This window comes from Gymnoscopelus microlampas (genome assembly GCF_963454915.1).
Source record: "Gymnoscopelus microlampas genome assembly, chromosome: 4".
Lineage (NCBI taxonomy): Eukaryota > Metazoa > Chordata > Actinopteri > Myctophiformes > Myctophidae > Gymnoscopelus > Gymnoscopelus microlampas.
Window position 1 is genome coordinate 52612339 of NC_139941.1, and position 24742 is coordinate 52637080.

At 39.7% G+C, this 24742-nt stretch overlaps 1 protein-coding gene across 13 annotated transcripts in view; it reads right to left on the minus strand.

The window, feature by feature from the left end:
• The window catches only part of LOC311044398 (H-2 class II histocompatibility antigen, E-S beta chain-like), a 162246-nt gene that overhangs the window by 84178 nt on the left and 53326 nt on the right, over positions 1–24742 (minus strand). For 3 of the 13 annotated variants that reach the window (XR_014600685.1, XR_014600691.1, XR_014600693.1), the window contains 8 exons: positions 16950–17207; positions 15570–15842; positions 12496–12712; positions 11290–11357; positions 9499–9612; positions 8992–9051; positions 7943–8090; positions 6708–7900 (listed from right to left, as the gene is read on the minus strand). The exons of 1 other annotated variant lie outside the window; for it this stretch is intronic. The gene's annotated coding sequence lies outside the window, so the exon portion shown is untranslated. Of the gene's footprint in view, positions 1–6707; positions 7901–7942; positions 8091–8991; positions 9052–9498; positions 9613–11289; positions 11358–12495; positions 12713–15569; positions 15843–16949; positions 17208–18601; positions 18686–24742 lie in introns of those variants that run through there. 9 more of the 13 variants (XR_014600689.1, XR_014600690.1, XR_014600692.1 and 6 more) reach the window with 6 other exon arrangements.

Genomic DNA, 24742 nt, shown 5'->3' on the forward strand with positions numbered 1-24742 from the left:
TGTGAAGCAGCAGGCAGATTGGTGACATATGTATATATATCGTCTCTGTCGGGTGGAAACCTCATACTGTAAACCTCATACTGTATGTCAAAAGTAGCCGATCTACAAGCAGCTTGTAGATCGGCTACTTTTGATGCTTCTGTGTGGCGCTTTAGTATGATCAAGTAGGGCATTAGTTTACGAAAAAAAACACAAAATGTTTGAATATGGAGATAAGAGTTTTCTGCCTGACAGAGAGTATTTATGGTATGTGTCAGGTTGTTGTGTGACTCATACAGGGAGACGTTTATCAGGGAGCGTTAATCTTATCGTGCGGTTCAGGATGAATCACTGTTTATCACAGCTGCACGCTGAGAGGCACAAACACACAGATATCATCGCTGGCGGGCACAAACCTCTTATCTCCTTATTCTAACCTTTTCAGTTTTTTTTTGTAAATTAACGCCCTACTTGATCATACTACAGTACAGTAGCAGACCTACAAGCTCGCTTCGCGCCACGTTTCCAGCTTGTAGATCTGCTTCTTTTGAATTTGAACCATGAAAAGTAACAGTTTTGGACATATGTGGTTTCCACCCGACAGAGACGATATACACTGACTGACACATGCATGCCCCAAGGGTAATATGGTTTAGCAGTTTTCATTTGTTTTTTATTTTTTGTTTTACATTTCAATTGTTTGATTTTTAAAGTGGGTTTGCTTGTTTATTTTTTTATTTTATTTTTTTATAAGATTTTTTTTTTGGGGCTTTTTATACCTTTATTTAGAGAGGGACAGGGAAAGTAGGCTGACAGGAAATGGGGATAGAGATGGGGGGTGACATGCAGCAAAGGTCATCGGGAACGGGAGTCGAACCCGCGACACGCTGTCAGGCTGGCATTGCAGCCTAGGGTGCCTGGACCGTCACGCTACGGCCCAGGCCTTTAGTTTAGTTTTTAAGTCATGGTTTTAGTTTTTTTTTAAATTAGTTTTAGTGTTAGTTTTAGTTTTTTTTGTAATATATTTTGTAAATATAACAAACTATAGTAGCAAATATAGCAGATCTGCAAGCTACCCATTTCTACCCATTTATCTGTTTCTTTCAAAATTGCTTGGAAATAGTAGATCTACAAGCTCACAACGCATTGCATCACGGCATGCTGTGTAAATTGACTTGAGTAAATGTACTTACGTTACTTTCCACCACCGGGAACATTAGTACACCACGACCACAGTGCTAAGTGTGTGTGTGTGTGTGTGTGTGTGTGTGTGTGTGTGTGTGTGTGTGTGTGTGTGTGTGTGTGTGTGTGTGTGTGTGTGTGTGTGTGTGTGTGTGTGTGTGTGTGTGTGTGTGTGTGTGTGTGTGTGTGTGTGTGTGTGTGTGTGCATATATTAACACTTAAGAGTGTGAATGCACTCAGCAGTTCAGTTTCAGCAAACACAGACAAAATTGTTGTTAAAAAAAAACTTACATCAGCACACTGCTGTACACTGTGTGTACTGCAGTGTGTGTGTGTGTGTGTGTGTGTGTGTGTGTGTGTGTGTGTGTGTGTGTGTGTGTGTGTGTGTGTGTGTGTGTGTGTGTGTGTGTGTGTGTGTGTGTGTGTGACACACAAGCACAATGTATGTACATAATGTCTGTACATTATGTCTGTCTACACACAATACAATACATAGACAAGATCAAAAATATGACCGATGGCCAGCGGTCCGGGCACCTATAGGCTACAATGTAGCTTGACAGCGGTTCGAGTCCCGATCCCGACGGCCTTTGTGTGTCACTCCCCATCTCTCTCTCCCCATTTCCTGTCAACTTACTGTACTATCAATAAAGGCATAAAAGCCCAATAATAAATCTTATTGGGCTTTTGAAATGTTCTCACATCACGTATACGTAAGTATATTAGAAGGTGAGAAATACACATTGTGAAGAACCATCCTCCTGGTCACAAAAAATAAAGTTTGCTTTATAATTCAAAATGATTTGGGGAGTAGTTGGACTTACAATTAGGAAAAGATTCAGGTTTAGGATGAGACATTTAGAGGTTAGGTTTAGGGGTTAGGGGTTGGAGTTATGCCAATGTACACGCCGTCACCGAAAACAGCAGATCTACAGGAACACAACACGTCGCACTGTGTCGTGTTGTTAGCTTGTAGATCAGCTTGTTTGTGTCTGTGTGAGTGTCTCCTATAGTGTTCAACTATCCCTGTTGACCTCTCTCACCTTTGTGCTTATCCTGAAGCTGCAGCTAACTTTAGCGTGAGAAACCTGATCTGCTACTTCATGCATGCACATGCACTATGTTATACTGTATGTTATGCACATGCACAACGTTACTGTATGCATGCTGTTTTGGTACTTTAAGTATATTGTGATGCCAATACTTTTGTACTTTTACTCAAGTAACATTTTTGAACACAGGCCTTTTACTTGTAATAGAGTATTTTGATATTGTAGTATTGCTACTTTAACTTAAGTAAAATATCTGAGTACTTCTTCCACCACTGTATGCATGCATGCATGCACATGCACAACGTTACTGTATGCATGCACATGCATGATACTGTATCATACAGTATCATGCATGCATAGGCCTCTTCATCATGTCTTGGGTTGTAAGGTGCACATGGGCACAAACACATCATGTATTTAGGGCTGCAACAGTTAATCGTGCTAATTGATTTAATTGATATTTACAAAAATAATGGATAATCAATTTTAATACAAATAATAGGCTAAATATTGGGAGAAATGGTTTGTTTTGCTTTTTTACTTTAAAATGTATTTTTTTAAATAATGAGAATAGCAGATCTACAGTCTCACAAGGTGACGCACTGTGAGCTTGTATATGTTATTTTCACAATCTTTGTAGTGAAGTATAGTATATCACACTAATCCATTTAGTCTATTTAAAAAAAATCTATGTAGATTCCTTGATTTATAAGAAAATAAACACAGACACTCACACGCGCGCGCGCGCGCACACACACACACACACACACGCACGCACACACGCACGCACGCACGCACGCACGCACGCACGCACACACACACACAATGCACACATTTTCTGTCTGTAGAGTGACAACACCCTCTAGAGGTTCACCAACACATAACATGTTTGATTGAAGACTGGTCAAACAATCAGTGGCGTAAAGTAAACTAAGTACATTTACGACATAGATGATAGGTGTCTGTTAGTTGGGATTAGTTCAAATGTCAGTAATCAAAGGTTTTTTCTTATTATTTTTTTTAACTTAACTATGATTGTTTCTTTGGAAGGATCAAGATGTGAATGCCTTAATTGTTTGGCTTTCCGCCCCGCCCCCATCACTAGTGCAGTTGTAAACAGAGCATCAACGTGAGAGAGAGAGCTGTGAGATGTCTGAGGAGGAGATTAAATGACGTTTGTGTCATGTTACCTTTATCAAATATGGACCCCAAGCCCTTTCCCAGTAACAAAAAGAGTGGTGGAGCTGAAAGGACAAGTGCCTGCCCTGTGGAGGAGACTGTTTCTAAATAACTGATACATTCAAAGCCCCCCAGACAGTCAAACATTCTGCTGCAGTCAAAGTAAGTTACACAACACTGTGATTCTTCTCAACACATGGGGTTCTCTGTAATACTTTAGACCTGCTATGATTAACGATGAATCATTTAACAGCTCTCAGGTCTGTGGTCTAATAAATACATTATGCACTGCACTACCCTTAAAACTCAAGTTGATAATCACTGACCTATACCACAACAAACAGTCCACAGTTGGACATAACTGATAAAATATTGAGTTATTTGTATGTTCCTAGGGATTATGTTTAAACATTGTATTCTCATCAGCCAGTAACAAGCTGTAAACATTTAGCTCATAACATGAAGCAATTGGTTGGCTATTCTATATGGCTGAATGCAGTGGTGTAAAGTAACTAAGTACATTTACTCAGTACTCTACTTAAGTACAATTTTGAGGTACTTTTAATTTACAAGAGTACTTCCAATTTGCAGTACTTTTTTGTACAAATATTGCACTTTTACTTTAGTTACTTTGCAGATTTGTATTATTATTACAAAACATACATACCCACTTCAGTCCTATATACATTTCGGTGATTTGAAAATAGCAGATCTACAAGCTCACAATGCGAGTTTGTAGATCCAATACTTTGTACTTTTACTCAAGTACATTTTGAATTCCATACTTTTACTTGTAACAGAGTATTCATTGTCTACAAATTGAGTACTCTTTCCACCATTGGCTGAATGTTTAGCAGTAAAAAATAACCTTGTCATTAGGCTACTAATGTACAGGTTACTGTCAAAGCTGATTCCATTTAGTGCTGTAGATGTGGTTTGTTGTGGTATTATGTCTCTCATCACAAACATAAAACATACTAGTCTCATAGTTGAGTGAGTCAACTTTGTCAACTTTTAATGTTACTGAAATAACACACATATTGAATGTTGCTTTTTACATAGGCCTACTACTGTATAAGTTTACTATTCTTACTGTTATTCTACTCTTGTTGAATATTGGTATTGGCATATTGACTATTGGTAAGCTAAGTTGATGACAAAATAAGACAATCATGTTTTCATAATGCCATAGTATGTCATTATTTAACCCATTAAGACCTGGAATGCATCTGTGTCACTTTAGATTTCTTTGGCTATTCAAAAATAGCAGATATACAAGCTCATAGCGCGGCACCGAGTGCCGCGCTATGAGCTTGTAGATCGGCTATTTTTGAAAAATTGTGATTTTTTTATTTTTTATTTTTTTCAAAAAACTTTAGATTTGTTTAAAGAGTCGCCTCAGGTCTTAAGGAGTCCTGTTGTGACTCTTGTATTAAGGGAACCATTTTGTTGACAATATTTGATGGTATGTTGAATGTAGGGAATAGAAAAGCACTGGATACAGAACTTTTGTGTGACTGTTGATATATGGAATAATGCTTTTTGGTCATTACTTTGTCAATGTGTAACTGTTGAATTAATATGGATTGCTCCTGTGACATACTGTACAATAGAAGTGAGTGTTGTAGTGGGGCGGCAGTGGCTCAGGGGTAGAGTGGCCGGTAGAGCGGCCGGATGGCAACCGGGAGGTTCCCAGTTTGATCCCCCAGAGTTAGTGTCAAAGTGTCCTTGAGCAAGACGCTCCTGTTACCGATGAGCAGGTTGGTGCCTTGCATGGTTTCCTCCGCCATCGGTGTGTGAATGTGTGTGTGAATGGGTGAATGTAATGCACAATCTATGTAAAGCCCTTTGGATACAAGCGCTACATAAATGCACCATTTACCATTTAGTGGCTACTACTGGAGGCCTACAGTGTGTGAAATATGTTTGTATTTTTGTCTCCGCCAGGCCGAAAGGCATGGCGAGAGAGTATGTTTTACCCTCCGTCCGTGTGTGTGTGTGTGTGTGTGTCCGTGTGTGTGTCTGTGTGTGTGTCCGTCTGTGAACAGCTAATCTCCGGCACCGCTGGCTTGATCGCAGCGAAACTGTGCACACACACTCCCTGGATGCCAATTCAGAACCTCTGCCTCAAATTTTTCACATGGGCCTGTTATAGCGCCACCTAGAGGCTGATTTGTGCAAAACACATTTTTTTACATTACTCCTACAGATTTTATCCAAAAGTCATGCAAATCGGTACACAGTATCTCTATAGTCATGTGATCAACACAGATGTGTCTGATTTCCCATATTCCATCCTCATTGGCTAAGGTTCGCTTCCAAAATGTGCAGGATTGGTCCGTTTTGAACAAAATGCCTCAAATCATGAACGCAGCTTGCGATTTCCGCTAGGCCAAGGAAGAAATGCCACGCTTTTCACATTGGCCTGTTATAGCGCCACCAGCAGGTCTAATCAAGTCATGAATGCAGTGTCCGATTGCCGCGAACGACCTAAGAATAAATGGCACCCTTTTCACATTGGCCTATTATAGCGCCACCAGGAGGCCACAACGACGTACTTGACCTGGCGGAGACCTGTGCTCCGAGGAACACTTTTTCTAGTTTGTTTTTTTGACAAAAAACATCTCAGACAAAATGCACTATTGTTATGGTCTGAAGCACTGTCAGTGCCGCAAGGCATGTGTGTGTGTGTGTGAGTGAGGGCGGCAGGTACGTTCGTGTTCATGTAGCCTATATTTATTTTGGTAGGGTGGCCTGGAAGGGTGTATTACCAATCCGGGCCTTATGTGACACAATGTTTCTGATTCTTTTATTGATATTCATCCTTGGTGTGACCTTGTGGAAGTCAAAGTGACACAATGTGACAAACAATATGCTTCTCCTTCTTTTATTGATATTCAAACCAAGCAAATTAAAGCCAAAATCTAACGGCTAAACTTCAAACCATTCATGGTCAGGGGTGCAGATCCCAGGGGAGAAAGAAAATTTGGATTCTTATTTGTATTTGTATTTATTTATTTTTAGTTATGCTGCAGGACCACATTGGAAACAAGTGTTTCATTACGCTTTAATGTGTTATGCTAGGTTTAAGTTGTTTTGTGATTTTGCTCGTATATCTTTTACCAAAATCAAATCAAATCTCAAATTATGTGAATTAATGTGAAAGTATCAATGTTTGTAAGTCCTGCAGTTAAACATGGAGGCATGTTAATGTGTTTGTTATTAAATCACGTGATGTCAACCTATAATGGATTATTTACACCATAACATCATAACATTATAGTTTGTTTCATGCATTGAACATGGATTTGGTGTTTTGTTTTTTACACAAAATGTCAGACAAACTGTAATCATTGTGACCATTATTAGTTAGTTTAAAATCCTAGCATTAGCTCTATGTTGGTGATATTATTGATGAGAAGATTCCTTGTTTGTGGTTCCCTCCTAAGTTGTAATGAGATCTGCTCCCCTGCTCGTGATTAGTGATTACATATAAATCATTACATATAAATCATTACTTAATGTAAATGATTGCATGTCATCAGTGTTTCCCATTAATTTCATAGACTGTTGCGGGGCACACACACACACACACACACACACACACACACACACACACACACACACACACACACACACACACACACACACACACACACACACACACACACACACACACACACAGAGAGAGAGAGATTATTGGGCAGGTATAAAGAAACCTTGACCATTACAAATATATAAATCTTTGGCCTACAAATATATACACTTGGGTCACTTCAAGTTCTTCTTTGGTAAGTATATTTGGTACCCAATATACTTCTAATATCTGATAATAATATCTAATAATCTGATCCTGATAGCGTTATTTCGGACGCATGCGCTGTTGCCCACTATAGACGAACACCAAAACTCTCGCCCCAAAACAGTCACCCCCGGGGAAATCCGGTGATATTCACCTGGTATTCCTAAACGTAACCTCATTAAACTATGCCTAAACCTAACCTTATTCCTAAACGTAACCTCAGTAAAACTAATAATATGGCTAACCGTAAACTTATTTCTAACCTTATCCTCAGTAAAACAAATACAGGAATACAAGCATTTTCACTAACATGGTTGACTGACTTCCATTCAGATGGATACTAATATTAATTTTATGAACTCTGATTGTGTGTGTGATCATTTATTTAATGTTTCAATATACTGTAGTTTAGAACTGAAATGTTATGTTTGTGTTTTCTGACGACTATACAAAGTCATTTGATGAACCACCCACACTAATTGGGACTCCCTCTTCCTTTGGTGTGTCGCCCAGGTGGTGCCTAAACCCTGACCTTTAACCTCACAAACACTATGCCTAAACCAAAACTTAACCCTAACCCTAACACCTTTAACCTCACAAACATATGCATAAACCTAACCTTTAACTTCACAAACACTATGCCTAAACCTAACCTTAACCCTAACCATAACCTCACAGAAACTATGCCTATAAACCTAACCTTAACCTTTAACTTCACAAACACTATGCCTATAAACCTAAACTTAACCTTAACACTAACCTTTAAATTCACAGAAACTATGCCTAAACCTAACCTTAACCCTAAAAGGTTGATGATGTCATCATTGTGCTGCTGTTACGACTATTTAAAAGCTGATTGGACACCCATGTATTTCTTCCTCTCACACCCAGGTGTTCTGTGAAAAGACAATAGACCAATAAGAATCAGAATGTATTAACTCTGTGAACATGTTAACACTTTAGAATAACCTTGCCTTATAATAGTAAATTAATCATTCATAAATTATTAGTTTAAATAAATGATATGTTATTCATAACATGTTAAACAGTCGGTCAATGATTTAATGATTTAAAACTATGCTGTAAATAGTTAAAAGATTATGAACAAGTTATTAGTAAACTACTTAAAAACCTGACCTCCCAGCACCCTCCCTGCAACTACAGTAACCATCAAAGTAGAAACAACTCAGTCAATTCAAACAACATTTGACCAATACTTTGTCAATAGTGTATCTTAGTAGGAAGGGCAGCTCAGTTGGTAGAACACTCTCCTTTGGACCACAAGGTTCTGTCTTTGATCCTGTTAGTGATGGAATGATCAGTGTTTTCAATGAACTGAATCATTGGGTACAGTTCACTGAAATGTTGTTTTCAAATGATTGGTGTCGTCTCTTCACTTCCTGACTGAGTCACTGAACGTCCTCTCAGTCTATGGGATCTAAACTCCTTCATCATGTAAAACATGTTTATTTTTGATTGATGATGAATGGTCCAAACTACACATTTCACCAAGAGGACCCCCCCCCCCCCCATCTGACCACATTGACATCAGTGTTGTCTGATACAACAAATCATTTGATTATTAAATTGGATTATTATATTCATTATTATAAGAAATTAAGCAGAAGACACATGATGATGTGAATTCACACGACCGGGATGGTTTACGAGGATTGTTTCACTTCTTACACTAGCACGTTGTTTTGTGTATGTTTTCTAGTTTTATACACCTTTATACATTAAAACTGTATGAATGTATATATAAAAAACTTTAGTAAAAAGAAAGAGGAAGTGAACCTGGGTGTGTGGGAGGAGTCTAAAGATTCTCATCATTGGTTGTCGGCACCAGAATACGACCTGATAGAAGAAGAAGAGAGACAGTTAAAACAGACACACAAATAAATCCTATGTACTGTATTGTGTGTATTTCTCCATAAAATGCATAAATGTACACACAACACAATAACACAATAACACAACAACATTAGGGTTCAGTCATCAGGGTCACATGTTGCATCAGAACTAATGTGAACATTTGACTCTTATTTAAGATTAAATGTGACAACATAGAACACACTTTGACCTCTAACTAGGTTGTCTAAACTGGTCTAAACCGGTTAAGGTTCTAAACCAATATAAACCAATTTAGGTTGTGGCTTTACATGTTTGTTTGTTTGTTTGCATTTCTGTGAGGGTTCCACATGTCATGTGATCCTCTGTTGACCTGACCTCATTTCTTCCACTGTTAGTAGATTTATTAATTAAACATGTTAATTAAACATGTTAATTAAACATGTTAATCACCTTGTTTCTTCCACTGGAAGTAGATGAATCCAGACAGGAACAAGACCAGACCCAGAACCAGACCTGATGCTCCCATGGCCACCTTGTTCTTCACTGACTCTGGCATGGAGTCATCTGATAATACAAATATTATATTAATTATATTATTACAGTAGATTAAAACACCTTGTTCTTCACTGACTCTGACATGGAATCATCTCTGTCATTTTAGATTTGAGCTATAACTATTATTTTATACTTAGTCTATTCAAAAATAGCAGATCTGATATTTTTGAAACGGAGACATTTGTTGAGACATTTGACAGTTACAAATGTTTGCTTTAAATAAAGATTTGAAAACATTTTTCCAAAATAGCAGATCTACAAGCTCGTAGCTTGTGGATCTCGGTGCCGCACTATGAGCTTGGAGATCTGCTATTTTTGAATATCCCAAAGTATAAAATTATGGTTATAGCTCAAATCTAAAATGACACAGATGTGTTCCTGGATTGAATGGGTTAAGTAAGTAAGCCTTTCCGAGCCATGTGACCCATAGGGGGAGGAGCCTATCTCCTGTTTCTGTAGCGTGAGGCGCCTTGATGTGACTCTAGTCACAGAGACTTACCCCCCCCCAACCCAACCCTTGATGTGACTCTAGTCACAGAGACTTACCCCCCCAACCCAACCCTTGATGTGACTCTAGTCACAGAGACTTACCCCCCCAACCCAACCCTTGATGAGACTCTAGTCACAGAGACTTACCCCCCCCCAACCCAACCCTTGATGTGACTCTAGTCACAGAGACTTACCCCCCCCAACCCAACCCTTGATGTGACTCTAGTCACAGAGACTTACCCCCCCCCCCCAACCCAACCCTTGATGTGACTCTAGTCACAGAGACTTACCCCCCCCCAACCCAACCCTTGATGTGACTCGAGTCACAGAGACTTACCCCCCCCCCAACCCAACCCTTGATATGACTCTAGTCACAGAGACTTACCCCCCCCCCCCAACCCAACCCTTGATGTGACTCTAGTCACAGAGACTTACCCCCCCCCAACCCAACCCTTGATGTGACTCTAGTCACAGAGACTTACCCCCCCCAACCCAACCCTTGATGTGACTCTAGTCACAGAGACTTACCCCCCCCCAACCCAACCCTTGATGTGACTCGAGTCACAGAGACTTACCCCCCCCCAACCCAACCCTTGATATGACTCTAGTCACAGAGACTTACCCCCCCCAACCCAACCCTTGATGCTGAGTGCCAAGCAGGGAGGCATTGGGTCACTTTGATAGTCTTTGGTAAGACCCGGCCAGGGATCAAACTCCAACCTCTCAACCTTAGGGCAGACACTCTAACCACTAGACCATTACCATTGATATTAATGCAGCATTTATATAAGACCAGTTCCATCTCTCAGGACTGTTCTCATACTTTACGGTCACTTTCAGCCCCTTCACTCCAGCAGCTTCTGACCCTGATGTGGAAATTCTATAATTTCTATAAATGTCTTTGTATCTGCAGCCATTAGTAAACTAAGATGATGTACCTCATCTAGACAAGACACTTTAAGTAGGTGAGGCTCCTGTCATGACCTTCTTATTAGAATGGTAACTTTATTGATTTTTATATCTGGTGTCTGTATTATTATTGTGTCTTGTTTTTAATTGGATTGCTGTGTTTCCTTTCTGCAAAACAAATGTACCTTCAGTTACAAAAAGAGAAGAATCCTTGAACCCTTAAAACAGAGTGTAGTGTAACACATTAAAGTAGATTACAGTAGAGTACAGTAGATTACAGTAACTGACCCCAGTCCATCTTGATAGGCGCGGTCAGGCTGGGATGTTCCACCATGCATGTGATCTTCTCTCCTGATCTGTAATACACACACACACACACACACACACACACACACACACACACACACGCACGCACGCACGCACGCACGCACGCACGCACACGCACACGCACACGCACACACACGTTTTTCTGCTGATGATCCTCTTCAAAAAGCACAGCATGTTTTCTATCTGATGAGGATGATCAGTACTACGCACAGGTGCCCCCTCTGCACCACGGTGCAGGGGGGGCACCACATTGTAGAGGGAGGGGGGGACCACGGTGCCGAGGGGGCACCCAAAATGAGCCATACTGCTCATCATAATAACTAAACGATGAACTATTATATTTAAATTTAAGATTAAAAACACAAGTACAATTAGGCACCATAGCATTAGACCGTTATATGCAATAAGATAAGCTTATACTGATATTTTCTCCACCTAAAATAATCATGACGTGCGTGTGTCCTCAAGTTGAATGTGTGTCCATGTGGATCTGCTCAGAGCTGAAGCGGCCCCTCCTCCCCGCCCGGTCTGGCAGTGAGTGAGCAGCTGTTAATTAGCACTAACATTAGGACAGATTGTGAAAGTAGACGATCTACACGCTGAAACGTGCCGCGATTCAACACATTGATCCATTGATCTTTGTTATTATGTAGTGTTTTGGAGAAAAAAAAAGGTTTGACTATTTTTGTGTAGGAGCGTGAATGCCCCGCTGGGCTCTCCTCCGCTCTAGTGTTTATTGTGTATTCCACTATTCCCTCCCCATTGCAGAAAAAATAGGAAGGCAGAAGAAACTTAGTAACGAGATATGTACGTTATAGCGTATTCCTGTGTGTGTATTCATGTATAGCACACTCGCTCGCGGGTGTCTTTGTGCGTTCGTCATGCTTGCACGACGACGAGCTTGCTGCGTAGTTGTGTCTGGAGTAGACTGATGATAAACACGGGACTCAGGAGAATTGTGTGTGTGTGTGTGTGTGTGTGTGTGTGTGTGTGTGTGTGTGTGTGTGTGTGTGTGTGTGTGTGCGTGTTTGTGAGACATAATATAAGCCTACCAATTAATGGGCAATTTTCAATAAGTGAGTAACACTTGTTTTATTTTCAAAGAATATATATATAGGTGTCTATTAGGTGTGTATTTCTATGGATAGGTGTCTGTTAGGTGTGTACCTGGGTGTGTACTCCAGGTAGGAGTGGTACTGGTAGTACCAGTCTCCATCAGACAGCTCGTCAGTAGAGGAGAGACCAGAGGTCAAAGGTTCTTGACCTATCCACCAGGTCACCAGGATCACTTTAGGATAGAAGTCGTAGCTGCTGCACCTCAGCATGTGAGTGTGTTCACCACGACGAGGGGGAGTCTCTGACTTCAGTGTCACTTTGGGCTCCACTGGATAAATACGATTATTTTTATTATTATTATTATTATTATATAACCGTCATAGGAAAATGTCATTAATAATTGCACATCATCCAAATGAGATCCAAAAGATCCAGAAAGCTGCAACACACTTGGTCTTCAACCAGCCAAAATGTTCACGTTTCCCGGCTCTCCCCCGTTCTCCTCTCCCTCCATTGGCTCCCAGTTGCTGCCCTCACAGAGTACAAAACACTGATGTTGGCCTACAAAGCAACCAAACGTATGACACCCCCATATCTTCAAACCTGATCCAACCCTACAACCCCTCACCCTCCTCACGTACTAGACTCTTCTCCCTTCTCTAAAACACCCTGGACAACGCTCCACACGTCCTAGACTCTTCTCTCTTCTCTAAAACACCCTGGACAATGCTCAAAACATCCTAGACTCTTCTCCCTCCTGTTTCCCAAATGGTGGAACAAACTCCCCATTGCAGTTAGAGCTGCAGACTCACTCCCAATCTACCACCATAATCTGAAGACTCTCCACTTCATTCTCCACCTCAGCCCGTAGCACTTGACCTAGCCTTGATGACCTTGCAGTCTTATGCAAATCTTAACATGTATTTTAGATATCATGTTATGTAGACAGATGCCAGGTTCATTGTAGACCTGGCATCCTATAATTTAGATAGTTTCAATGTACAGATTATTTATTTGTTTGATATTATACGGTTTAGACTGATGATAGGTTCTTGGTTTACCTATGATCCTAGATTACTATTTCTATGCATTTGATGTATTACCTTGTGTTTTCCTTGCTTACTGTAAATCACTCTGGATTAAGAGCGTCTGATAAATGCCTACATTGTAAATTGTAACTGTAAATGTCAGTGTTTGGCCACCAGATGGCACTAGAGTACTTTAGTTTCTACAATAGAATCACACGGCCGGAAACGGAAGGCCTACAAATTCACGCCCACTTTTGAGATAGCGCCGCTACTCGGGGTCCGTTAGAACGATGAACTGCAGCTCTCAATGCATTCCCTATGAGAGGATATGAGAGTTAGGCTTCTCTTAAAATATTCCTACATTAACTGGAGACGATATTAATTTAAATAAAAATATGTTTCCAAATGTATGGAGTGTCTTTGTCAACATATCTTCTTGTTTTCTTAATAGTTGATGTGTTTCACATTTAATTTGCCACTTTAACGAGTTACCCATAATATTAACACAGCAGAGGGTAGACGGCAGACAGAAGTTGTCGCATTTCAGTGACATCACTGCCTTTAGCGCCGAGCGCTGACCAGTGGTGTACCCACTGTAGAGACGGGACAGGCGGTCGCCTGCCCAACTAAGATCTCGCCTCCCCTAAAAAAAAAAAATAACCCGAAAATGTGTCATTGTTTGCTTAATGTCCTCAAAGTCACGCATCCAACAAGCTTTGAACCGAGCAGATTGGACCTTCTGTTCCAGAGATAATGACCAAAACATATTGAAAACGGCAACACACTGGGTATTGAAAACCAGTGGCGTAGCCAGAAAGCTGGCAGCAGCTGGGCATGGGGATTTGTGGGTGGGCACTCATGCACGCGCGCGCAGCGCGCGTGCATGAGTGCCATGTGCGCGCGCGCTTCCGATTTTTTTCGGTTATTATCGGTTAAAATCTTACTTTTTTGCGCAATTTGCGGGTCTTTTGCGGGTTTATTATGTTATTTAATTCTTATTTTTGCCTTAATTTTCATGAAAACATTGACAGGTCGCAAATAATGCCCCGTTGTCCGCCTCCTCCGCGCGTCCGCAGTCCGCCTCCACTCACAGAGCACAGGCACAGTTCACGAGCAGAAAAAAATGTTTTCTTCTTTTTTTTTTTGGGTGGGCACAACAGCCAGGTGGGTGGGCCCAGGCCTACCTATGCCCACCCGTGGCTACGCCCCTGTTGAAAACCTCAAGGGATGCGTCCGTGACGTATATACCATGCGACCACTTAAACTCTAAATCTCCGATGCTAGCGGTTTTGACATACTGATGGAGTATATTATAGTATATTGTGGGTAGTATATCGAGATGACAGATATGGGACATTAAAAAGGATAAATTAAACAAATGGGACAGTTTATTAGAACACAAAAAAAATCGCTACAGCTTCAGTAGTTAACCAGTGAAATGACGGTATTTTACAATGCCTCTCATAGAGATTGCATTGAGAGCTGCAGTTCATCGTTCTAACGGACCCCGAGTGTCAAAAGTGGGCGTGAATTTGTAGGCCTTCCGCTTCCGGCCGTGTGTGTCTATAGCCTACAGTTTTCTACAACGTAGAATGCATTTATATAATATAATTTAAACATATTAAATAATTCACAGTTACACAGTGCTTTACATAAACAACAATAAACCAAGCAATATCATTGTATGAAAATGATATTTCTTCATAAACAAACAAAACAACACACATAATCCTGTAAAATATTAATAAAGTGATTAAAAACATACAAAACAAACTAGTAATGTTTTAGCCTGCATGGTTCTTTTTAAAGATAATTCAAAAACATTAATCCTGTTGTCTCTATTTTAGGCAGGTCATTATATGTAGGTGAAAACGCTCAGAAATAGCCTAGACCTATATGTTTCATTTATACTCTGTGTACGATGTTGACACCTCATGCTGTGAGCTTGTAGATCTGCTATTTCCACTGTGTGACAGCCTGTTAGGATACAGTATAAATCAAGAGGATCTGAAATGTTTCACATTAAATAAGGAAATGTATAATAATTATTATATGATCAATATTAACACCATTAATCATCTCTGAATAGAATCATGTGATTTCATGTTATAGTTTATGAGGTGATGAGTGTTGAGTGCTGCTCTCAGATCAGCTCACCTCTCTTGTTCAGAGCATCGGAGTAGTAGCCCTCAATGTTGTGTTTGCAGGCTACCTCTGGGTGTGCTCTGACCGCAGCCAGTAGTCCAGGATCTTTATTCCAGCGCTCTGCGTTCTTCACACCATACTCAGTGTATCCAACAAACTGATCTACTCTACTGTCCCACCTGACCAGCTCATCACCATCGAAATTATATGACTGTATGTACTGTATGTCCTTCAGCTCACTGGAGTTAAACACACAGTGGCGAGCCATATAGAACACATATCCATCTGGAAATAGATAGACAATTAAAAATGTCATTAATGTTACGTTTTATTATCATCTGTATAATATCAACACTAGGCTAACTGCCCCCATGGGCCAAACATGTCACTACATAAAGTCTAAAATAGGTTCAGGATGTGAAATCTGGCATTAAAATGTTTTGAATGTATATTGAATATCTTAAATACAATGAGATTGAGCTACCAGTTAAGTAGAGGGGTGCGGTGCGGGTCACATGCGCGCATTTTCTTTATTAATTGATAAATAAACTACCATAAAACAACAGTAACAATAGTCTCTACCAGCCTTCAGTGGTGGAAAAAGTACTCAAATGTTTTACTTAAGTAAAAGTTTCAATATTGCAATGTAGAAATACTCTGTTACAATTAAAAATCCAGAATTCAAAATACTTGAGTAAAAAATGTACTTAAAGTACCAAAAGTACTCATTTTACAAAATGTCCCGTTTCAAGTTTTCAAATACAAATCTTTTGAAAATAGCAGGCGCTTATCGGCTATTTTCAAATGGCCAATATAGGGCCGAAGTGGTTACTATATGTTTTGTAATAATAATCAAAATCTACAAAGTAACTAGTAACTAAAGTTTTCAAATAATTGTAGTGGAGTAAAAGTACAATATTTGCCTCTGAGATGTAGTGGAGTAGAAGTAAAAGTATTAGAAATTGGAAATACTCGAGTAAAGTACAAATACCTCGTACTTGAGTACATGTACTCAAAGACGTATACCAAAATCCACTTGAAAAAAATGCTTCTCTGATCTCAGGTAAAATATTGATGTGATTAAAATGCGATTAATTTCGATTAATTAATTACAAATCCTCTAATTAATTAGATTAATTGTTTTAATCGACTCCCAGCCCTAATAAAGTTATGTTATGTATGTGTTTTATTGTGATGGTAGGCCTAGCTGTTAATCATATTATCTTGGATTTTTCGATTCATGTATTTGAATTGAAAATCCAAATAAATAAAGTGTGTGTGTGTGTGTGTGTGTGTGTGTGTGTGTGTGTGTGTGTGTGTGTGTGTGTGTGTGTGTGCGTGTGTATTCAACCGTTTTAGTTAATAACTATCGTGTTAATAGTATTCATGTACCTTTCACTGGTGGTTTCTTCAAGGCAGTGCGAATGTTGTCCAGGCTGTTTTTGCAGTACGCCTGCTGACCCAAAGCATAGTCATAACCTCCTGCAGGGAAGGTCATATGATCTACAAACGGAGGCTGAGGCTCCACCGCCTTCCCTTTGTTGAAGTCTGCGTAGAACAACACTTCACCATCCAGTCCGTTCATGTACTCTTTATATGAGTCTTTAACTGTGTCTGAACAGCTAAGGACTTGAATCTCCTCATGGAACACTGGAAATAAAACAAAGATGACATTAAATTCAACAACAAAGTTCTTTACAGTGACAATAATCATCATGTTAAACAATCATGTTTGGTTCTTATATGAAGTGAAAGGTTGGATATTAAAAGTATCTTCCTGTCAAACGTTTTATTCACACTGAAACACATTCAAAGGTTTTTTATGTATTTATTTATTTTTTATTATGAAAGTAATTCATACGGAATGATGTATTTCATGATGTCACAACAACCCAGGTATTAAATAATGTCAGATTTCTAGAGTGATGACGTCTCCACGCCCCGCCCACCACAGCGTCCGCTCGTCAGGACCCGACGTCTCTGTGTCGTCCTTGATCAGTGTTTACCGTGCGCAGCGCCGAGCGCACACCCGGCGTAGCGGTAACTAAGTACATTTACTCAAGTACAATTTTGAAGTATTTTTTACTTTACTTGAGTATTTCAAATTTTCAGTACTTTTACTGCACTACATCTCAGAGACAAACATTGTACTTTTACTCCACTACTATTATTTGACAACTTTAGTTACTAGTTACTTTGTAGATTTTGATTATTATTACAAAACATACATTACCGAATTCAGACCTAGGTCTATATATATTTTGGCCATTTGAAAATAGCAGATCTAGAAGTTCACAATGCGTTGCATAGCAACGCATTGTGAACTTGTAGATCTGCTATTTTCAAAAGATGTTTATAAATACATTTAAGACAATAACTTGTGAAACAGGACATTCTGCATAATGACTACTTCTACTTTTGGTACTTTAAGTAAATTATTTTACCAATAAATAATAAAGTATACTTTACAATAATAAATAAGTAAAATAAACCCCACACGGTGTAACATTTCTTTAACGGTTAAAATAGTACTTCTTACATAGCAGCAGTTAGGAAGAGGTACAAAATTTAAAACCATATGTGTGCAAAACTTGTATGATGAAATATAGAGATGTGAGGTTTCTGGAATCCCCAGGGTTCTATAATAGGCCCCTCCTCCTCCCTCTGCACAAAACCCTCATTTTCATGATGTATAATATTATATTCTCCATATTTCATGATGTCACAACAACAGTTCCTAACATCTGTTTTAATGTTTATGTATTTGGACCAACATTCAAGATTCAATACTGTATATACAGGTAGTAAAAGGAGTGTGTGTGTGTGTGTGTGTGTGTGTGTGTGTGTGTGTGTGTGTGTGTGTGTGTGTGTGTGTGTGTGTGTGTGTGTGTGTGTGTGTGTGTGTGTGTGTGTGTGTGTGTGTGTGTGTGTGTGTGTGTGTGTGTGTGTGTGTGCATATTGTGCATTGTTCATATTTGTTTTTATATAATAACAGTAGATATAAATGTATATATTATATAATAACATAGATATAATGTACTTACTTCCTGGGATCGCTTTGACCTGAAGTACAGAGGAGAGGATGAGGAGGGTGGCTGTAATCTTCATCATCACTGATCAAAAATAAACTGAATTTAATAGATGAGAATAAACAGATCAGAATAAACAGATGTTTACGGAAAGAGAAGTTCTGGAGTCTGAAAGAGAATGAAGGAGGACTCGTTCTGTAGTTCAGAAAAATCAGCCAATCAGATTAAAGACATGATGTTACATCATCTGTTTCCAGAAAACAACATTTAGGATTATTGCACATAATCATGTATGGTATATAGCTGCTGCTTATGCACCTTATCGCTTTGACATGAAGTACAGAGGACTTCATGTCACACACACACACACACACACACACACACACACACACACACACACACACACACACACACACACACACACACACACACACACACACACACACACACACACACACACACACACACAGTCCTGCTATTTTGTTTTAAATGAAAATACATGCAAATCTTTGAATATATACATTTTTAACTCAAATCTTTGCTTCTGGGGGGTCCCCACAAGCTCGAGCTTGCAGATCTGCTATTTTCAAAAGATTTTAGACATTTGAAAACGTGTGAAATGGGACATTCTGCATAATTAGTACTTTCTACTTTTGGTACTTTAAGTACATTTTGATTCCAATACTTTTGTACTTCTACATTGCAGTATTGATATTTTTACATAAGTAAAACATTTGAGTACTTTTTCCACCACTGCCCCCATGTGAACCTCTCCATTAACCAGCTCTGAAATGAGAGACATTTCATGCACTGGAACATAATAATAATGATAATAATAATAATAATAATAGCTTGAATTTATATAGCGCCTTTCATAAACCCAAGGACGCTTTACATCAGAACAATGAATAACTAACAGACAAATGAACAGGAACAACAAACATCCTCATTCCCTGAAACCTGTTTGTCACTTCAATCACCCATACCAAACCATTACAAATGAATGGCAGGTATGCATCAACAGTCTTAGGCTTCAAAGAGCGCCCTCTGCTGTCCTAAAGGTAGATGGCCAGATGTAACCCATTAAGGCCAGGAACGCATCTGTGTCATTTTAAGATTTCTTTGGGCTATTCAAACAATAGCAGATCTACAAGCTCATAACATTATGAGCTTGGAGTCCTGCTATTTCCTTTTAAATAAATCATGAAAATACATGCAAATCTTTGAATATATACATTTTTAACTAAAATCTCTGCTTCTGGGGGGTCCCTGGAACAAAATATTTTCAGATTGCGGTCCACGGCCAAATGCATATAATTTTGGGAGGTCCTTGGCCTGAAAAACTTTGATCAGCACTGATATTATAGCAACATACGTTCTTTTCAAAAAACAGTTTTAAAAGGATTTAGAAGACATTTGTAAAATCCCCCAGAAGCAAATATTTGAGTTACAAATCGTCACCTTGCTGAACTAATGGCCTGTCATTTTGTAAAGTTTTTCAGGAAAAATAAAAAACGGATCCAAAACAAAACTATAGGATATTTCTTAATCATTTCACCCAAAATGTTTATAACAAATTATGACTATTAATTTAAAAATAACACTGTCTGTCAGTTATGAAACATAAGCGATTTAAATAGGTTTAAATAGGATTAAACCTGACTTAGGCCAAATGATTTTGGCCTAAGTCAAAATCCTTTGGCAATTATTTTGGCCTAAGTCACAAAAACAAGTGACTTAGGCCAAAAAAAATGCTTATCCAGGCGCTTACCACATATGCTGGTAGTCCAGCTTGACAGTGTGTCGTGGGTTCGACTCCCGATCCCGACGACCTTTGCTGTATGTCAACCTCAACCCCCCCATCTCTCTCCCCATTTCCTGTCAGCCCACTATTCTATCAATAATAAATACATAAATAATAAAATATCTGTAAAAGGGGCGGAGATAGCATGATTTTTGTTTTGCACCTTCTTCATGTAACTCTATGTTTATTTGCATCTGTGACACTGTAATATGATTCAAATGTTTGTTATTGTTTTTCATTATGTATGTATTGTATTTTATATGCTGTTATCAGGGCGTCCTTGAAAAAGAGAGCTTGCTCTCAATGATCTTCCCTGAATAAATAAAGGAAAAAGAAGAAAGAAAGAATTAGGATATAGGCGATAACTTTACCAGTGTCATGAGGAGCTGACTTAGGCAAAAATATAATTTTCCTCAAAAAACGACTTACTGTAGGCCATTAGTTTAGCAAAATGTTTTGACAAAATGTTCACTTTTAAAATAAACATTTATGTACACATATATTCAAAGTTTTCCACTCATTTTCAACTTTTTTCAAAAATCTATATGCTCATAGCGCGGCACTCGGTGCCGCACTATGAGCTTGTAGATCTGCTATTTTTGAATAGCCAAAGAAATATAAAAATGACAAGCGGCCATGTCTAAGAAAACAAGCCCAAAAGAAGCAACTAGGTTCATTCATCATCCCCACTTTACATCGGCTGTTTGAAAATAGCAGATAAGCAAGCTCACAACGTGTCACATCACGACACGTTGTGAGCTTGTAGATCTGCTATTTTTATAGAAAATATTGGGGGAAAAATATATATTTTTGAAACATTTTAACAACACAAATCTTGTATGGGGGTCCCTCCCTGCCTGGCACCACATATTTTCAGATGTGGGTCTGCGACTCTGCGGACAAATACATATTAATCTGGGGGTCCTTGACATTGTAACAGAGTGTCAAGCAAGGAATTTAATAGAAGTGTATGACTACGCCACCCTGGTAATGGTTAACCAGGGAAAATGAGACCTTTAAACCGGGCTCCCCAACAATGCAAGGTTCGATAATGAGGCTTGAGACAAGAGCTTTGGTTTCCCCCCAAACATAAAGGAGATTTTATTTACTTTTAGCACAGAACATGGCAACAATTTATTAATGGCTTAAAATATCAAAAGCAGTGCTATACAATCAAGCATAAAATACGCAGTCACAATATACCACTATATTTATAATGTTGAAATCCCAAGTAATCACAACAATATTACTGACAACACAGATAAACGAGCTACATCAGGTGCCGAATGGGCAGGTGGGCAATGGTAGACCAACACAAGGAGCTAAAAGCTAGGGAGCTAGGCTAAACACAGGTTAAAGAACCGACCAAGACAAGTAATGAAAAACACACAGCAACTAAATCACACTACATGCAAGAAAAGGGAGCGGCACCGTGTAGAAAGGGTGCTCGCATTCACATCAAACCTGGAGAATGGTCGTGGACTATCGTGCTCCTAGTGACCCCTGTAGCTGGTCGGCTTTACCCCCCCGGCTCCCGCTCGGCTCCAGATGGCAGCAGCGCTCAATGTTTAGGGGAAAACAAACAAAAACATAAATTAGTACAAAAGGAAACATATAACTCAAACAAAAGAAAACAAAATAATAACTCAAAGTAAACAAAACAGCAGTGGTGAGATCTACAGGGGGGTGGAAACAACAACATTAAGTATACAAACAAATCAAATAATCAAATAAACATACTAAATTAACAGTTTGTATACCTTAATTATTGTTATTCCTTCTCATTATCCCCCTGGCTCTCATCAATATGATAGTCCGGACCCAGACCCGAACACCTCAACCTGGGTGATAAACAAAGATTAAAATGCTGCTTTAAAACATAAAAACACAGTACAACACATTAAAACGGACATGCAACATGCTACTCACCCAGGCAAGGACAACACAAAGAACACAAAATCAGACCCGGGTCGCAAAACCCGCAGCCGAAACCACAGAGCAGCTTAACGTTCGGCTGCGGGCTGAGCATTTAAATAGTAAAGCACTAGATTGTTAATACGGAAGTGTAGCGCCCGGCCGTCTCTATGGTGGCCCCTGAGGCTCACTCTAACCGGCTAACGCATAACGGGAATGGAGCGTGCCACCGTCTCTACGGTGGCCCCTAAGCCTCAAACTCCAGCCGGCTACAACATGAAAAGAAATGTGGGAACCACCGGTTTAAAAAACATTAGAAAGCAAGCCCAAAGCGACTACACTTAAAAAGAAGCCCCAAATTGCTCATTTATAAGCAGACATGGCAACACTGGTAACAAGCGTATAGGAGGAGCCCCTGTCAGCCAGCATGACGTCACTCTCTGTCTTCTCCACTCTGATATCCCCCTCACACACACACACACACGCGCACGCGCACGCACACGCACACGCACACACACACACACACACACACACACACACACACACACACACACACACACACCAGCAAACACACAACACACGGTTCGTTACCAGCGCTGCTTGTTTGGAAGTAATAAAAGACTCTCATAGTGAAATAAACAACTCATATAATGTAACATTATTCCACATAGACGTCGAGTAGAGTTGTCAGTGTTCACCAGGCTGGTGAAAACAAGCTGTTAAAACACTCTGTGTGACCAGACTGTGGAAAGAGAAGTGAATTATTTCTCCATCCACCAAACAGGTGAGTTTTACTGCAGGTGTGTGTTAGCTTAGTCTCAAACCTTTCCATGTCTAAGGACCCCCAACATTGACACTTATTATCCCGCGGACCCCCATTTGAAAAGATATGCCAGGGACCCCCATAAGAGAAGATTGTTTACGGCTCTAGCAGTGATTCTCAACCATTTTAATGTCAAGGACCCCCAGTTTGACATTTTGACATTTTGACAGTTTGGCATTTAGGCTACGGACCCCCATTTAATGCCATTTATATCTCTGGGACCCCAATTTATATTGTAAAATCAATGTTAATTTAACTGTGAGAGTGTACACAATGGAAACGTGTCAATTTGGTTCCATTTTGTACACTCCCTGAGTTGTACACTTGTTGTTTTGTACACTCTCAGAGTTACCCTTTAGTTGTGTAAAATATCCAATTTAGAATCCATTGATGTCATTCTAGTCTTGTTCAGTGCATATACTGTTCCTTGTTCTTATTGATTTGATTCCAAGGATTATTCCTATCAGGTTTGCCAGTAAGACAATTATTTATGATAGGATTTGATGGAGGACAAATTATGCTTCACAGCACATTGTGAGCTTGTAGATCTGCTGTCTTGGGTCCAGTTTACAGAGAGGGTTTAAGGGGTTAATGTGTGTTTTCTCTGTCTCAGCTGTTGGTGTCCAATGATGAATGAAAGCTGCTCTGCTCATCACTAAGTACAGTACTTGAGTAAATGTACTTAGTTACTTTACTGCAGGCAGCAAGGAGATGAAACTCAGCCCCCACACCAAGCAGATGTACGAGAACCTGAGCTACGAAGACAACGAGAAAAAGACCCCCATAGACGACCCCAACGGACCCTCAGAAAACACAACCGAGGGCGGCCAGTCGGAGAGAGAGGAGAGAATCGACCATTTCTGAGCTCCATCGGCGGCGAACAAAGTTCTATTCTGTTTTCAAACTGAAACATATACCGACGGCACAAAAGACAACCGGGCGCTCAAGTGAGTCTTTGGACAAAAACATAACAACATGTGGTGCTCCTCTTGGGACAATGGAACGAAGATATGAAATATTTATCCAAACAAGAGAACACGCCTAACAGGAAGGAAACGTATATATTTAAGCCCTTATCGTTAGGTGGCTACGTAATTAAAAAGGACGCCGACATGTTTTGACCACACAGCTGGTCATAATAGATATAAAAACATATATATATACCTCTGTAAAGAAAGGAAGAAGAAGAAACAAAGATGGACAATGAAAGGAGGGAGATGGAAACCCCGGGTCCAGTGGTGGAAAAAGTACTCACGTTTTTTACTTAAGTAAAACTATCAATACTGCAATATATTAAGTTAAGTGTCTTGCTCAGGGACACTTGGACACAGACCGGGGGCCAGGAGGTGAACCGGTGACGGCCTCTCTACCCACTCAGCCACGGCCTCCCCAAAGGTCATGACCGGGGTCATGTCCAGTGGGGATATCATATGAACGGTTGTGTACTACAGTCAAGAATGGAATGGATCTAAATTCAACAGTGCAATACTTCTGAACAACCTAACAAAGGACTACAGGACTGAGACTCTAGACCAGGGGGTCTCAGACTTTTTTCGTGTCAGTGACCCCCAAATTCTGTTTCATGATGAAGCCATGCATGGACCCCCAGTTCAAA